This window comes from Lissotriton vulgaris, chromosome 10, assembly GCF_964263255.1.
Source record: "Lissotriton vulgaris chromosome 10, aLisVul1.2, whole genome shotgun sequence".
Classification (NCBI taxonomy): Eukaryota; Metazoa; Chordata; class Amphibia; order Caudata; family Salamandridae; genus Lissotriton; species Lissotriton vulgaris.
In genome coordinates this window covers 967,622,618-967,630,911 of record NC_141698.1, presented here as the reverse complement: position 1 = coordinate 967,630,911, position 8,294 = coordinate 967,622,618, and the positions used below count along the sequence as shown (strand labels likewise).

At 43.9% G+C, this 8,294-nt stretch overlaps 1 pseudogene; it reads left to right on the top strand.

Annotated features, from left to right (window-relative positions):
* The first annotated feature begins 3,892 nt into the window (after positions 1-3,892).
* LOC147689074 (protein DEK pseudogene) lies at positions 3,893-5,070 on the top strand (annotated as a pseudogene).
* Positions 5,071-8,294: the final 3,224 nt, after the last annotated feature.

Below are 8,294 nucleotides of genomic sequence, written 5' to 3'. Positions count from 1 at the left end.
ATGGGCCCAAACCCCGACGCCTGGAGCGACACCTGGTGGCCCACCGCCCTCGGAAACCCGCCAACCCCCACAGACCACGCACGCAACCTGGGAATCATCCTGGACTCCGAGCTCAAAATGGACCGCCAGATCAACTCTGTCTCATCTTCCTGCTTCCACACCCTCCGCCTCCTTCGTAAGACCTTCAAATGGATCCCCCTCGAACACCGAAAGACAGTCACTCACGCCCTGGTCACCAACAGACTCGACTACGGCAACGCACTCTACGCCGGAATAAACAAAAACCTCATCCGCAAGCTACAGAACATCCAGAACGCCGCCACAAGACTGGTCCTCAACCTGCCAAAACACTGCCACATCTCCCAGCACCTGCGCACACTCCACTGGCTCCCCGTCGAGGCAAGAATCACCTTTAAGATGCTCACCCACGCACACAAGGCCCTCCACGGCACCGGACCAGCATACCTGAACAGCCGACTCAAATTCCACGCACCCCAAAGGACCCTACGATCAGCCCAGCTTTCCTACGCCGTGGTCCCCCGCACCAGAAAGACCAGATCGGGAGGCCGCTCCTACTCCTTCCTCGCGGCCAAAGCATGGAAGGCCCTTCCGCTCCACCTCAGACAGACAACATCGCTCCCCATCTTTGCAAGAAACCTCAAAACCTGGCTCTTCGACAGACCCCTCCTTGATGGAATGGAACCTGCCCCCCCACCCCTAGCGCCTTGAGACCCTTACGGGTGAGTAGTCGCGCTTTAACAATCTCCTGATTGATTGATTGATTGATTGATTGACCCCAGTACAGAGATCTGGGCCTACATCCATCTTTTTTTTTGCCCACCATGCCTTTCCAGTTTGAACCCAGCCATATGCAAATCAGTCTTAACCCTATAACCCATGGGAACAGTCCAGCCCGAACTGCCAGGCTAGGTCCTCCTTGAACTGCAAACAAGCATCCTAGGACAGGTTTCGGGGTTTCACCACTCTTCTGCCAGGATAGCTTGACTCATTTTGCTGCGCAGCGCTGCTTTAGTTTCAAAGCACAGGGCTGAGACATACTTTCAACAATATGTCCAGCCCGAACTGCCAGGCCAGGCCATCCCAGGACTCAAAACAAGCATCATAGGACCGGTTTTGGGGTTTCACCCATCTTCAGCCAGGATAGCTTGATTCCAGAGGCATGGAGAGCACGGAACCCACGTCTGGGCATTCCCATACCACTCGGGGTGACAAATGCAAAAACAACAAGTGATGGACAGAATGCAGAACAATGTCATACATTCACCCCAGTACAGAGATCTGGGCTTAAACCTATCTTTTTTTTGCCCGCCATGCTTTTCCAGTTTGAACCCAGCCATATGCAAATCAGTCTTGGGCCTGTGCCCTATGGGAACAGTCCAGCCCGAACTGCCAGGCTAGGTCCTCCCTGGACTGCAAACAAGCATCCTAGGACAGGTTTCAGGGTTTCACCCCTCTTCAGCCAGGATAGCTTGACTCATTTTGCTGTGCCGCGCAGCTTTAGTTTCAAAGCACAGGGCTGACACATATTTACAAGAATATGTCACATCTCTGTGCCTCCCCCTGTGCTGGTGCACAAACTGCTGCCATGCACCAATGCAGGCAACCTTGCGCCATAGTGCAAGGATGCCTGCTTCATGGGGATGATTGTTTATGTGCAGGGAGGGTGCCATTTATGTGCAAAAATTGTGTTTTACAACTTTTATATGTGCTGCATTAGCACACATAAAATTTGCAAAACGTCATTGTTTTAATGATTGTTTATATGCAGTGAGTTCCTCTGTCTATGTGTGCTGCAGAATGCAGCATGCATAGAAAGAGGAAAACACGAGGAGATATTGATTAATTTCTACTCGTTTCGCTTTGCATTCAGACGCATTTCCAGATTTACAATTTCTCGCAAATCTGGAAATGTGTCAGGTTCCATAGGTGTTGCGCAGGAACTCCCATAGCAACACCCATGGAACGCCCCTTTAACGCAAACTGCTGCATGCCTAGGGGCCATATTTACAAAGACAGGAGAAGTGAAGCAAGGTGGCTTTTCTTTTCCTTGTAAATATGGGGCAGTAAAATGAGCCGCCAGTGCGTCACAAAAAGTGATGCATCGGTGGCGCAAGGGGCTTGGAATTCTGCCCCACTACGGTTTGAAAGATTTTTTTGTTTTGAGAAAGTTCTGCTACTAAGCCTTTTTCCCGAGCAAGGTGAACGATCTGAGTACATTTGGTTGTTTGAGTGCAAAGAGGCAATTCTCTTTCTATCATTACAAGGGAACGTCTTGCAAAAAGCATTTTACCCGACTTCACTCCTGCCCAATGACTCTTTGTGGAGACTGATGTACTCAAGACAACTGTTGGTGGATATGAGTACACAAGAGAACTATCTTATTTTGATAAAATAGTTATTTTGGTTCAGATATTTTCTATTCTTAACAATGAATGACAAAAATTAATGGTTATGGAATTCTAATGTGAAATTATGTTATTACTGCTTTGAATATTTTAGTTTTAAATATTATCCATTGCAGCCAAATTGGTTATATGATTTTTATCTATCTAATGACTGTTTTCACAGCTTACTGATATTCTGATTTTTGCTTGCATGTATTTATTATTCTTTCTTCTTTACATAGCTTAACTTGGGTGGAATCTCTTGAGTCCTTGTACTGAATTGCTTCTTGGTTCTCCTTCATTCCTCATGCCAGAAGAAATTTTTTGCTAGAGGCTTCTCTTGTTCTCAGGCCAAGCTACCAAAGGTGAGCCAAGTTTAAACCTTGTGAACATTAATTATCCATGTGGCTCATTCTATTTAGTGCTGTGTGGGAGAGCATACACCAAGATTGCGACCTTCTTCTCGCAAATATTGTCAGTCTCATTTTCCAACAACCTCATTTATGACACACTTTACATACGTAAAGGGCGGATCTACCTAAAAATCCACTGAGAACATATCAGATGTTCTAGATGCAAGAGGTTTTATGTCTATATTACTGTGACTGGTGTGTAACTTAGAATGGAATCAGGCAGGGTGTTATGGAAATAGGGTCTAGGGATCATATATTTTTTTAAGTATGCATATGTTTGGATTGTTGCACAGAGACAAGCCAGTGCCCAGATTTACAAAACTTTCATGCAATGCAGAAAAATAACTAGCTGTCCTGCGTGCATGAAAGCGAAACAACAGAAATGCACCATATTTATTAAGATACGGCACTCTCTTGTTTTATTCTTTCACTTGGACACTTGTGGCAGCCTAGACCCAATGCAGGCACTTTTGTCTCATGGGTCAAAGGTGCCTGCATTGTGTTGAGGATTGTTTTTTTGCAGAAAGAGATGCCCTCCGGCACAAAAACTATCCTTAGAGGTCTATTCCTCTTTGTGTGTGCTGCAGAATACAACACAAATGCATAGAAGAAGTAATGTGGAGAAATATAGATATTTCTCCTTGTTACATCAGGGTCAGGTAGGCACACCATTTTGGCACAATCCCAGGTTTACTGACTTTAGAGGGGAGGGGTTTGTCTAAAGGTAAGGAGTTACACATCATAGGCTCACTGGCAGTAAAAGATCAAGAGTAAGTGCTTTCTTTTTTTATTCTGGGTAGTGCAATGAGTAGAGCATTTGAGCTTCTTGGTGTACAGCTTCGATCTGACAAAGTGAGTTTCTGTGGCAGCTATTTCTGGGTTACATACTGTAGTGTTTTTGGAGCGATTGTGTAATCTTTACCATGCAATGTGCTTCAGAGGGTAGCCACTTTAGAGCGGTCAAGGAGGGAGTAATGTGATCGAACCAACTTGTTCCAATAGTCTTGCCAGAAAAGGCTCAGAGGATTAGAAGTCAGAGCTCCTGTCACCAGTGTGAGACCAGCCAGAAAATGTATGGCTACCACACTTGCAGCAGAAGGTGTTGAAGAATCTGAAATGATGGGGACACCAGAGGATGAAGGCGGTGAGGCGGAGCATGAGTTGGAGCTAAAAAATGATTTGTCAGATGAAGACGAGTCCAAGCACAAAACTTATTCTGAAGAGGAGGAAAGCAATGAAGAGGCTTACAATGAGGAAGAAGAAAAAGAAAGGAGCCTAACTGTTGAAGGGAAGAGGGAGAAGAAAAAAGTAGAACGCTTGAGTTTGGAAATACCTGTTCAGAAAAAAGGAGAGGAGGTGGTTGAAGGAAAGGGAGTAAAACTTGTAGATATTGAAAGGATACAGTACTTTCTGAAGAAGAGGAAGTCTGAAGAGCTAAGAGAAGAGTTTTACACAAAATACTTTTCAACAAGCTTGGAACAATGAATCTTCTAAAGAAGAACATTTACCAGTTCAGTGGCTTTCCGTTCGAAAAAGACAGTGACCAGTATAAAAAGAAACCAGAGATGTTAAAGAAATGCAAGAAAGCAATGTTGAAGATTATTTGTAAAGTTCTAGATTTGGAGAGATCTGACCGAATCCTGAACTCATTATGAGAATTATGAACTTCTTAATGGAGCAAAAGCCTTTTGGAAAGCCTCTGCCAAAGTCTGCTAAAAAGACGCCGCCTTCCAAAGGTAGTAGAACGGAGCGAAGCAGCTCTGGATTTTCAAAAAACAAGCAACCCAGAAACAAGAAATCCAACGTCATTCTATCAGATGAGTCTAGCAGAAAGGAAGATAAAAAAGAGGACACATCAGACGAAGAAAAGGAAAGTGAGGAAGAGTCCCCTACGAAGAAAGCAAAGAAGGAAAAAGAAAAAGAGAAACCAAAACATAAAAGAGCCTGCTCATGTTAAGAAAGCAGATAGCAGCACAACTAAAAAAAATCAGTCCAACTCAAAGAAAGAAGAAATTCCAGAGTCTGAAAGTGAGTCTAACAGTTCAGATGATGAACCTCTTATCAAAAAGGTGAATAAGCCACCTACAGACAATGAAATAAAAGCTACTGTAAAAAAGTTATTGGCTGATGCAAATTTGGAAGAAGTCACAATGAAGCAGATTTGTAATAAGGTAAATGAAAACTATCCAAATGATGACTTGTCATCCAGAAAAGACTTTATCAAAGAAGTAGTAAAAGAGTTAATTTTGTGATGATGGATCTCTTGTGACAATTAATGGAGACCAACTGAAGCATACTCCAACACATCAAAAACTGTAAAAATCCATCACCAGCAACAGATTGTATATTCTTTCGTTTTTATAGCATTGAATTTTAGGCAGTTGATTTTCCATATTGTTGGGGGGGGGTGTATGTGCGCATTTGTATATTGCTTTATTAAACCTTTCATTTTTTTATAGGTGGATATTTTAGTAATGTGCATGTTTCTCTGCAAGGACACTTGTTTGCTTACTGATTTCAATTTGTACATGTTTTCTTTTTTGGTATGTCTCAATATTTTCATTGTTTATTGGTTGATAGATTTTAATGTTACTAATTAGACCAGTCGGGTAATTTCATTCCAAAGAAAGATTTATCATGTTGCCTTTGTGCACATGGCAGATGTATTGATTACTGTAGTATTTCTAATGTGGTCAATTTTGAATATACGACGACAGTTTTGAGGGGAAGGAAATGAAATCTTATATTCATTTATATCCAATATTCTCAATACTCATTGTATATACCATATATTCTCCAAAATATATTTAAATTTCAGGATTGTTAAACTATAACCTAGCTGCATTTTCTCAATAAGAACTTGTTCAAACATAGCTTAACTAAGCTTTAGGTGTTGATTTTTTTGTACTTTCTTTTAACATTGTGAGAATGTGTACATAAATATAAAAAATTAAGTGTTTGTGGGATGGGGTGGTTCTCCCCTTTATTAATGTCTGAAAGGTTGAGTAATCCTACAGTATTCATCTGCAAAATGGCAGTGGAAACTGGGTTAAATATTATAAAAGGTATCTTTATACTATCTTTTTGCACCTGGATTTTTTTGTGAAACATCTGCATATTTTACAGTTCAATACATAAATGTTTTCTTTTTGACTGTACAAGTTACTACAAATGCTTTGTTCATTGGTGTTGATTAATAAAAAAAAAGCAATAGTCTTGCAGCAGCATTGAGCACAGCCCTTAGTGGTGCTACTTGAGATTTTGGTTGTACCAGTTAGCGCTGCATTTCCTTAATCTAGGGCTACATGCCTGAATCATTTTTACAGTTGCCAACGGGCCGATTCACAGAATTGGCTGTTTGCGACCAGAAAATTGCTTTTTGGGTGCACAAACCCCAATTTGCAATTTGGTAACTTGTTTCCGAATCGCAGTTGGGTTTTACGATTCGGTATTTGGAAGGGGCTTGCTTAGGGCATCCCTTCCAAATACTGATTCACATTAGTATGTAAGAATGTTTTGCAATTTAAATGCAGTCTAAAACATTCTCACTTTACCACCAACTCAAAGTTGGTGTAACCCACTCCCAGGGCACCCCTTCTCCCTTGAGAATAATTGGTAAAATATTTTTGAAGAGCCACAGCCTACTCTTAAAAAATGAAACTTTCAAGTTTCATTTTTTCTTTTTAAACCAATCCCATTTTTCTTTAAGGAAACCCGACTGCTTTAAATTTACCGAACCATCTCACTTCTCATGGCTGTGGTTAAAGTGTGTGAGAAGGCAGTCTATAAACAACTTTGCAACTTTGCTGAGTCATCTGGTGCCCTCCACCGAGCCCAGTAGGGATTTAGGGCCACATAAAGCGTAGAGACCGACCTTGTTGAGATGTCGGAGGCTATAAGAGAATGCTCGGATGCAGGCGGCAGAGCGGCCTTAATTTTACTGGATCTCTCTGCCGCCTTTGATACAGTGCCCCATCGTCAACTCTTGGCCCGTCTCTCAAACATTGGAATCTCAGGTTTCGCTTGGGGGTTGGCCTAAACCATTTTTAGAGGACAGAACACAGCAGGTATGGATGCCCCATGTTCTTTGACCCCAAGAAAGGTGACCACAAGAGTTCCGCAGGGCTCCACTTTGAGTCCCCTTCACTTCAATGTATACATTACACCTTTAATTTTTCTGGAAGAGGAGCTGGGGGCTAAGATTATAGTTTATGGAGATGACACTCAGCTCCTCTTCACGTGGAAGGAAAAGATTTGACTCAGGATTTGGCCAAATATTGTCTTTCAGCCATTTTTAATTGGCTTGCAAAGGCTCAGCTCAAGTGCAATGAGAACAAGTTGGGGGTACTTCTGTATGGGTCTCCCCCCTTCAATTCAGGGAAGATCTTTGGCCTTCAGATTATCCCAGGCCTAACTCAGTTGGTGTTAGACCCGTCTGCTTCTGAGAGTCCCCGCACCACTATGATTTCTTTTATTCCCCTGTACCTCCCAAAATTTGTCGCTTTTCTTTGTCTACCAGGACCTTTTGTGTGCTGTTTCATGGGGCTGGATGTTCCTTGACGCCCAGTTGTTCACAAGGTTGTTGGCACCTATTTACAAGGAACCTGTGATATTATAGACTGGGATTGGCAACCTGTATGAATGGCCTCAAAATGGTGGCCATCCATTTTCCTCATGTGAGTGACTCCCCTTGGAGCCTCCATAAACCTTGACCTTTCAAGGTTCTGGCGCCCTTTTACTTGGCGCGCATTCCTGACAGGAATTTCTTTATTTCCCTCAGGTACACAAAATGGCTGCTCTAGAACCCCAGTATGGTGGCTGTTAGGATCCCAAATAACCCAGAAGTGCCATGTCATTGGCCTAGCCCAAAGAAGGTTCTAGAACCTACTGGCACGAGCCAGCACCTCAGGGCACTGGCTATATAAGGTCCAGTCCCTGGCGGCCATTTTAGATGACCAGAAGACTAGATAGGATAATGATGTTCCAGATCTAGGTGAAGAAGGAGATTCCAGACTTGACACCAGATTGACACCTGCCCTGTTGACCCCTGAGGCGGCTGGTAGTGCAGGCAGTAGAGCAAGCAAGGGTCACTGGCATGGATCCTGACTGGCGTTCCAGTCAGCTGTGTGTGTGCGGTGACCTCGCGCCTACAGCGCCTGCCCAGCGAGTGCCTCGTCACCCTCAAGAGACTGTGGCCGTTTTTGTGTGCCTCCCCGCCCCCCGGTGGTGAATCACAACAGACTCGGGTCACGAGGCGAGTGCAAGTTCGCTGCGACCGAGAGCGTCCTCTGTGCCTCCTTGTGACAGGCGCCTCCAGCGAGGAGCTCGGACGTCTCCGAGCTCCACCGGCGTAGAGTGCTTCCTGCGCAGACTGAGGTGAGGTTGTGCGCCGGGGCGGGGAAAGGCCGGCCTTCGTTGGGCGGGACTACTGTCTCTGCCCCTCCCCAGTGAATCGGCGGTTGTAGCTGTAGGCGGG